Genomic DNA, 8,899 nt, shown 5'->3' on the forward strand with positions numbered 1-8,899 from the left:
TGTAGCCTGTCCATTCTTCAATAAGCCCTCGCTCTCCCAGACTCATGGCAAGACTTTGTAATGGAAATCTGTAGTTGGCAAAACAGCACAAAAACACTGTTCCCTGCCTTCATCTGTCGCAATGATTTTATGGTCTGGCTGCAGACAAGTGAGTGTGTATATTGTGGGACATGCCTGTTAGAGTGTGTGATGGAGGCTGCTTCACAAACCCATGGGCTATTCTTATGACTGAGCAGCCCATGAATTGTCTCCACAGTAGGATGTTTCAGGAGCCCTGGCCATCAAGAGCTTAAACCGAACAACACCATGCGTTTGGTTTTGTGTAAGTGCATTTTCCAGCTATGAGTGTGTAAAAATGAAACATATTTAAGCAGTCCACAGATATGGCAATTGGGAGTTACTGCCATCGATTTGAATGGGAGTAGTTGCATTTGTGCCTCCCTTCGGAAGCTTAACGGATTAATAAAGCAGCAAGGACATGTCCAGTGTCATTTCTTATGTGCCTCGGAGATGAAGGGGGATGAGGGAAGCAAGCTGAGTGAGATAAACGATGGAGAAAATTGTTATGAGAAAAGCCTGTGGATTGAAAGAAATGAACAGCGGAACAGGGATAGAGAAGGAGCTTAGCAGAATTAGGAACTAATTAGGAGATGAAAGTTTTATTTTAAATTGACACATCTTCTATTAACAGCAAATCTAGCTCTCTGTCAAAACAGTCCTATGCATAAAAAGTATCAAAATGTGCATGTGAGCGTGCATCTGTTGACATAATCAATCTCAAACTGAAAACTTTTCCCATATTAGATTTTTTTTAAATAAAAGCTCTTAGTTTCAATGCATGTGTCAAACTGTAATTTTCTGTAATTCACCTTGTGCATGCATGTGCCTTGTGGGCAATTACAGCACAAGGGGAAGACAACGTTACGACAAAGTTAAGGTAGATGACATGAGAGTAAAATGGAAGGAAATTAAATGAGCTGGAAACAAAACACAAAAGGAGAGTGAAAGGAAGCGAGGAGAGAAATATCACTTTGCACCTCTCAAAGACTGTGCACAAGAAAATGCATACAGCATCAATCTCCCACTATGGAGGAAATAGGAATTGAAAAGGGCAAATCTGGGTTCGTGCACCTTGCTAAGAGTAGCCAGTGGCGACAGTCTATCTCCAACTCTTTGCTGCTGAAAAGGGCATGATGAAAATATTCTGGCTCTCAGCATAAAAGGAGCTGACACACACTCCGATCCATTGAGTGTCGTCACCGTACCGGCAAATTTCATCCCACAAATTTGGATAAAACCTAAAAATGTTTGGAGGAGATGCTCAGAAGCACCATGAAACCACAAAGTCTGTTTAAGCAATGCTAATAATCTGTATCTAGTTAATATGACAATGGTTAGCTTCTCAGAATCCTGACTGTCCTGAATTTCTCTGAGGACTCAGTCTTTCCTGTTCCTTACAAAAATGTCCATTACAAGTGGGATTTGCATTCTTTTCAACACCAGGCTTCTGTCTTGAGCTGAGTGCAGGATCAGCTGCTGATGAAGGCTGAAAAAAAAAAGATTTTACACTGTGCTCAGTTGTCAACACTACAGTGAAATACCTAAAGAGGCAATGACGCACATTATTAATTATTACTGAAATTCTTGAAAGTGTAATTATAACTGGAAAGTAAACTTTATGCTCAATGTTTATTTAATGTTGCTTGTTAGAAGCAGTTATTCAAAAGCACAATTATCTCCAAGCCTTCATGGAGCCTGGCCATTTGTGCTATTAATGTCAAAGACTATTATCTATTTTATCTCAATTTGAATCTTTTTCTTTTAATATCTGATGCTCATTATCACTGAAATGCATGTTTTTCATAACATTATTTGACTAAAAACTAAGCTATATATTGTTTTCTTCCAGGGTGGCATGGAGGGTCATTTTTTAGAGCTGTTGCCTCTCAGCAAGAAGGTCGCCAGTTCAAATCCCAGCCGGGGGCCTTTCTGGGTGGAGTTAGCATGTTCTCTCCATGGGTTTTCTCAGGTACTCTGGTTTCCGCTCACAAACCAAAAACATGTATGTTAGACTGATGGGTAACTTTAAACCAGGGGTGTCAAACTCACTTACAAAAGGGGGCCAACATTAAGACCTTTTTTTTTTTTAAAATAAGGGCCGGTTTCAGAATCTACATTAACTCAAGTAAGATATCCAACATCTTTTCTTGGTTGCAGGTTCCTCAACAAGAGTTTGATTGGTCTAAATTGATCCTCTCTGTTGCACTTTTCACATCATAATCAAAGATTATTCAAAACAAAAAGTAAAGTGATAAAAGGATTTTACATTTAAAATATCATCTTGGGGGTCAGATAAGATGTCAACAAGGGCCACATTTGCCCCCCGGGCCTTGAGTTTGACACATATGCTTTAAACTGTCCCTAGGTGTGAGAGAGAGTGAAAGGTTGTTTGTCTCTATGTGTCCTCTGTGATGGACTGGAGACATCTCCATGTGCACCCACCCCCTCACTCAGTGACAGCTGAATATGGGCACCAGTGACCCCCCATGACCCAAAAAGGAAGAAGCAGGTATGGATGGATGGATTTTTCTTCCATTTACATTATGTTAATTCTATTTCAGAATGCTGAGAGCACTGGGAGCTCAGTTAGCAATTTTAGAAACAACTAGGTGCAATGCCTGAGCCAGGGGCTGACCAATGGTGGTTTTGGCCAACATAGATTAACTTTTGTAAAATATACTTTTAAGCTATATAAAACTAGACACAGAGTTTCTATATATGTATGGTGGTGGCCATCTTGTGTTACAATGTGTTTTTTTTTTTTTTTGTTCCAATGGAAACTTCAAACATCAATGGACGGGCAGTATTTCCAATTGCCCCTTTTTGCTCTGCAATGGGGAACAAAAAAGGTATTTATTTAAAGACCTGCCAGACCATCATAACCACTGTGTGAACCATAAGTTAGGTTGTATACTGGTTCAATGATATCCTGATGTATTTGTTGTTGTAAAATGCAAAGAACTATGGCAGATGCATCATGGTCAGAAAAGCATGAAGAGTCATTAATCATGACTTGGTTTCTTGTCATTTTTGTTGGGGAGATAGTTAAAAAGGAATTTGTATGTTGGTAGTGTTGGATGGATGTTTTAGGTGAGGTGATCAATAATCAGACTGGTTCAGTTGAAGGAGGCATTTCTTATCTATGCATTGGTTATATAAACTGAAGTTTATGACAAAATGTGATACACAGCAAACATGACTGAGGAGGAAATGTTGCTTTCAAAGTGGTCACATTGAATCTGTATGTTTAGGGCCATTGAGTAAACTGTGCAGACATTCATTAAGCTTTGTAATAAATGTAAATGTAATCAGACTGATGAGCATTTAGAATATCAGAAAGAGACCAGGAGACACTGCTAATAAAGATGGAAATGGTGGGTTTTGCATAAAACACGTATTTTGTATCACATTTACAACTTGGTGTACGGACTTTTTAAATTAAAAATAATAAACTAATCTATTACAAGCTAACTAGTCCTACAGCTGCACATAAATCACCAATAATGGTTGTGAAAAAAGTCTTAAAACATGTATACACGTAATATTTTGTGAACCAAATTCACCACTTATTGTAGGGTCTTTCTTGCAGCTCCTAAATGGAAGGGTGGAGCCAATTATCCACAGCTGTTTCCAGTCTGATGAGGAGGAGCTCTAAGGACTTAAGGCTGTTTGGATCAACTTGACACTGCTGGAACATTGTCCGTTATCTGGTTCTGTGTTCACGTCTAGTGGAGACATGTGACCTAAGCTTTCACTAACCATGCTTCACCTTGGGTTCCTCATAGCTCCAGTGATTCAGTTCCTTGATCCCTGGGTTACCCTCAAGTCATCTCCAGACCTGCATTCCCAGAGTCATCCTGGGTACCCCTTGGAACTGCCACCTGCATGATTTTCATGACAACAACCAAACATCTTTCCACCCAGCCCTAAGGTACATCCTGCCACTTTCCATGTATACACTTCACGCACCAGGTCTCCTTGATCTTCCCCATCACCCTGGAACAATCTGGTTCTCGCTCCTGACCTGTGAAAGAAGGAAAGACAAGTAAGCTTCACAACCACACCTTTCGACTACAATCAAATTTCCCCAGGGCCATATTCACCATACCACCTTCTCCTGAAGCTCCCTCCTGTGTTCCTGAGATTCAGTTCTGGAAAAAAAAAAAAAAAACTTTTGCAGCACCTCAGACTGAGGAAGTCTCTCGGATGAGAGACGAAACGTTTCTACATTTGTTTGTTTTTTTTGTTTGTTTTTTTTGAATGTCCAGAGGACCAGATTGAACTTTTTTGGATTTTACCTTTACTGTTTGGTCTCTAGTGTCTCAGCCGGTGCTCTGAGTATGTCGAAATCTAAGTAAAATGTGATATTTATAACTTGTTTTTTGTTGTCTCATTTATGTATTTTTTTCTTCTTGCAACACTTCCAGCTAACGCCATCATAGAAGCAGCTGTTTTTAGGAACTAATTAGGATCTCAATTTGAACAGAAACATTTAGTGCTGTTTTCCAAATTGCCTAATGAGCAAGGTGAGGTTTTGTGTTGTTACCAACCATGCTAGATACAAACTGTAAGGCAGTGAGTTTAAATCAAAGCAAGGTACTTTTTTTAAGGTACCCCATAGTGTTGGCTCCATTATATTCACCAAACACACAAAAAACTTAACAAATAAACAAGAGAAAATAAAACGATGATATAAACTATGCTTTTGATAGAAATATGGATCATTTCACTGTTTTTGTTTTGTTTGATTCAACCTTTATTGATACAGGCTAGCCTCATTGAACCGTGGGGACTCATTGACAAGAGGGACTATGTTTACTTAGATACCACCAATCTCATCCAAAATAAATCTTAAGTTGCTACACAGGAAAAGCAAATTGTTCAAATTCCAATCCTACAGCAGGTAAATTCAACAGGTGGCCTCAAAGCCAGATATGACCTTTTATATAAATATATAAAGAAGTAACTAAATAAATAAATGAATAAATGAATGAATGAATAAATGCAGTACTCTCTCGTTTATCGCAGGGGATCCATACCCTGAAGCCCTGCGATAAGTGAAAAACCGCAAAGTAGGAATAGTAGTACAAATAGTAATTAGTAGTTTGTTTTAGTATGTGTGAGTGTGAAAATGTATTTTAAACAATTTCCACAATTTTGCAATATTCTAAACAACGTTTCTAAACGCTAAACGCTCTAAAAGGAACTCAGCTCTCTGCCTCGGGCTGGCGCTCTCGGCCACGCCCACTTCTCCTCTGCAGAGCGGAGATATGACACGCTGCTGGAGGAAGCTTCTCCTGCAGCTGTGGGCTGAACACAGGTGCAGCAGGTGCTACATAATTTAATAGCAGTAGTGCTGTATGAATGGTTAAATGAGGGCACAGATTGCTGTAAAGAGCTTTGAGTGTTTTGATCAGATAGAAAGGAGCTATATACATCCCATTCACCATTCTGTGTTGGGGATCAGTCTCTGCTACTACAACACCAACTTTCAGGGTCAATATTTATAAATGAGTGAGTTATATCAATGTTTTTGTATGATCAGTCTGCTGTGGCATCCATCTTTCCTTGTGTTGACTCTATCAGTTAAACTGCTGTAGATGTACATTCTTTTTTTTTTTTCTTCTGCAAGTTTTATAAAAAAAAATTCCAGTGGTTCATGAGATATTTTGCTAAAAGACACACAAATACATGCACACACATTATTGTGCATAAAAAAAACTAAATTGACAGCCACAACTTGTAGGCAGTGAGGGATAATGAATGCCTCTGACCCTCAAGTAATCCTCAGTAATTTACATAAATATCTCACTTGTAACTGAAGTTGAATAGCCTTACACTAGTTCAAGGACTTTATCATAAAATCAATATGGTTCAGTTAATCCACTTATTCTATATTGTCTAAATTAGTCCATCTTAGGTTGCTGGTCTGGGACTTGTTTGTTGTGACTCAAACTGTTGTCACTACCCGTCATTTCATAACTCGTCTAAAAACAATATTTGCTTATCTTAGCGTAGCTAAATTCAACTAATCTGTGCTTTCTTCAGACTAAACTATAACTTAGAATCTGAATATGTGTCCTAACTGAGCTTGTGGAGAACAAAGCCCCTTATAATTAATATTAAAGGTTTTATTTATCAAAGCCGTTCTAGCAATTCTAGCAAACCTATCAGTTTGTAGGCAGAATGCTCCAGTATTTATCCTGAACCTTATTGAGACTTACTGAGAACTATGATGTCTTGAATGAAAGGGCTTTAATGTATTATTGATGGCTGGCTGGTTTGTTGGTTTGTGTGTAATAGTCCTTGGAGATTTTATGCATAACGCTATTTCAAAGAGACCAGTGGCCTTCTTTTCATCTCTTGTTGCTTTAATCCAAGTACAGCTGTGCTTCAGTAGCTTGATTTAGGTAGACACACACGAATAAGCATGCACACACACACACACAGACACACATGCTTGTAAGAGTAAAGGTGTCATACTAGTTTTATTCTCCTTACTCTCAGGGGCATATGTGCACTCAGTATCTGTGGTGAAGTCACTTAATATGGGTAAGCACACAAATACACTTTCACACACACTTTCACACACTGTGAGGTGTCAGCGTGATTGTTGATCTTTAGTATTCTCGGGGGCATATTGTTTATTTGGTAACCTCAAGCTTTTGTCACAGTTTGCGCTCAACATTATTCATGAAGGGCTGCTGTTCCTGAGTGGGAATGGCATGGCCAAGAGCCCCGCAAGCTTCTGAGAACATCGCATTCACTGCCACCCTCATACAAACATGCACACATAAACTTTGACTTTAGAAATCAACAGCGCCTCTAAAAATATAAAGAAAAAAAATTGTCTAAATACATCTGTGCAGCACGATCTTGTAAGCAAACACACAACACATTCATGCCCAAAAGCATTTTTTTATTCAAACTAGCATAACCTTGTGAAAGCAAATCTTAAAATTGCGATGTGTATTTCCCACAAAAAGTGTGTGCGTTCACACTCTTTTTTGGGGGGGGAAAAATGTTTGAAAGGACCCATATCACAGTGTCAAAACACTCATCTTTCTTTGTTGGTCTGTCAACGATGAAAAAAAAAAAAAAAACAGCACCGATGCTGGTTCTGAAAACATTATTTAAATGTTGGCTCTAAAATGTTAGAAGGAGGTTTCTAGAAGTAACAAGCAACATTTTTTAAGCGATGCATTCAGCTTCTTGCATGTTGTTACTATGTGTTTTAGATTTGCAAGATTTGACATGTAAAAAATAAAATAAAAAATATAAAGTAAGCGCAGCACGGTGGAGCAGTTGGTAGAGCTGCCACCTCTCAGCAAGCAGGTTACCCTGGTTCAAATCCCAGTCGTGGGACCTTTAAACGTGGAGTTTGCATGTTCTGTCTGTGCATGCGTGAGTTTTCTCTGCGTACTCCGATTTCCTACCACAGACCATGATAGGATGATTGGTAACTCTAAATTGTCCCTAGGTGAGAGAAAGTGAGAGAAAGAGAGTGAATGGTTGTTTGTCTCTATGTGTCCCTGTGATGGAATGAAGGCCTGTCCAAGGTGTCCACCGCCTCTCACACAGTGATAGCTGGACATGGCAGTGACCCTCGTTACCCATAAATGAAGAAGTATATAAAGATAATGGATGTATATGTGTGTATATATATATATATATATATATATATGTATATTAGTGGTGTAACGGTACACGTGGATGTATTGGTTCGGCATGTTGGGTTCGGTCCATGTGCGTACTGTTTTGGTTATTTTATCACTCATTAAATTTTATAAACAAGAAATCATGCACCACAGAACTGAAGTTCCTAAGCGTGTTTCAGCATGGCCCTGTTATCTTGCAACACGTGTAGCATTAGCAGTCTAGCATCTCGTTGCGGTCTCGTGTTTGGATTTGCGCTTGCAAGAAAGCCATAATGTTCCCAAAGCTGTGTGTCGACGTTTCACAAAGATGGGATCTGCAGCAGGCAACACGTCTAACTTGTTAACGCACTTGAAACAACATCATCCGAACGTGAACGTCTCTTCTGATGAAAGTCAATAATGTCAGAGGAACCATTCATCCATCTATGTGCTATAATTCTATTTCTGGCTCTTCACTTTCTTATTCCTTGACTGCATTTGATCAAGTGACGTTATGTGACATTTCATCTTTATTTGATAAAATTAACATTTCTACGAGTCCAAAAGACATTCTTTCGACGATGTTGTTAAAAAAGTTTTTTTTTTTCTGTCATTGGTCCCTGCATTGTAAATATTTGCAATGCTTCTATTTCAACAAGTGTGTTTCCAAGCTGAGGGCAACACGGTGGCGCAACTGGTAGAGCTGCTGCCTCTCAGCGAGCAGGTCCCTGGTTCAAACCCCGGTCCAGGGGCCTTTCTGGGTGGAGTTTGCATGTTCTCTCCGTGCATGCGTGGGTTTTCTCCGGGTGCTCCGGTTTCCTCCTACAGACCAAAAACATGCATGTTAGGCTGATTGGTAACTCTAAACTGTCCCTAGGTGTGAGTGAGAGAGTGAATGTTTTTTTGTCTCGTTTGTCTCTATGTGGCCCTGTGATGGACTTGCGATCCGTCCAGGGTGTACCCCGCCCCTCGCACAGCGATTGCTGGACATGGGCACCAGCGACCCCCGTGACCCAAAATGAAATAAGCGGGTAAAGATAATGGATGGATGGATGACTATTGTGCTGTCTTGTGATATGGGCATACTCAATCATACATTAAAAAAAAAACAACAAAAAAAAAACAGTTTAGCTTTAGTAAACTTGTGATGCCCTGTTTTTTTTATTGTTTGCATTTTAAAAAATATCAATAAGTGTGCAGGC

The sequence above is a fragment of the Nematolebias whitei genome, chromosome 16, assembly GCF_014905685.2.
Source record: "Nematolebias whitei isolate Nwh7 chromosome 16, NemWhi1, whole genome shotgun sequence".
Taxonomy (NCBI): Eukaryota; Metazoa; Chordata; class Actinopteri; order Cyprinodontiformes; family Rivulidae; genus Nematolebias; species Nematolebias whitei.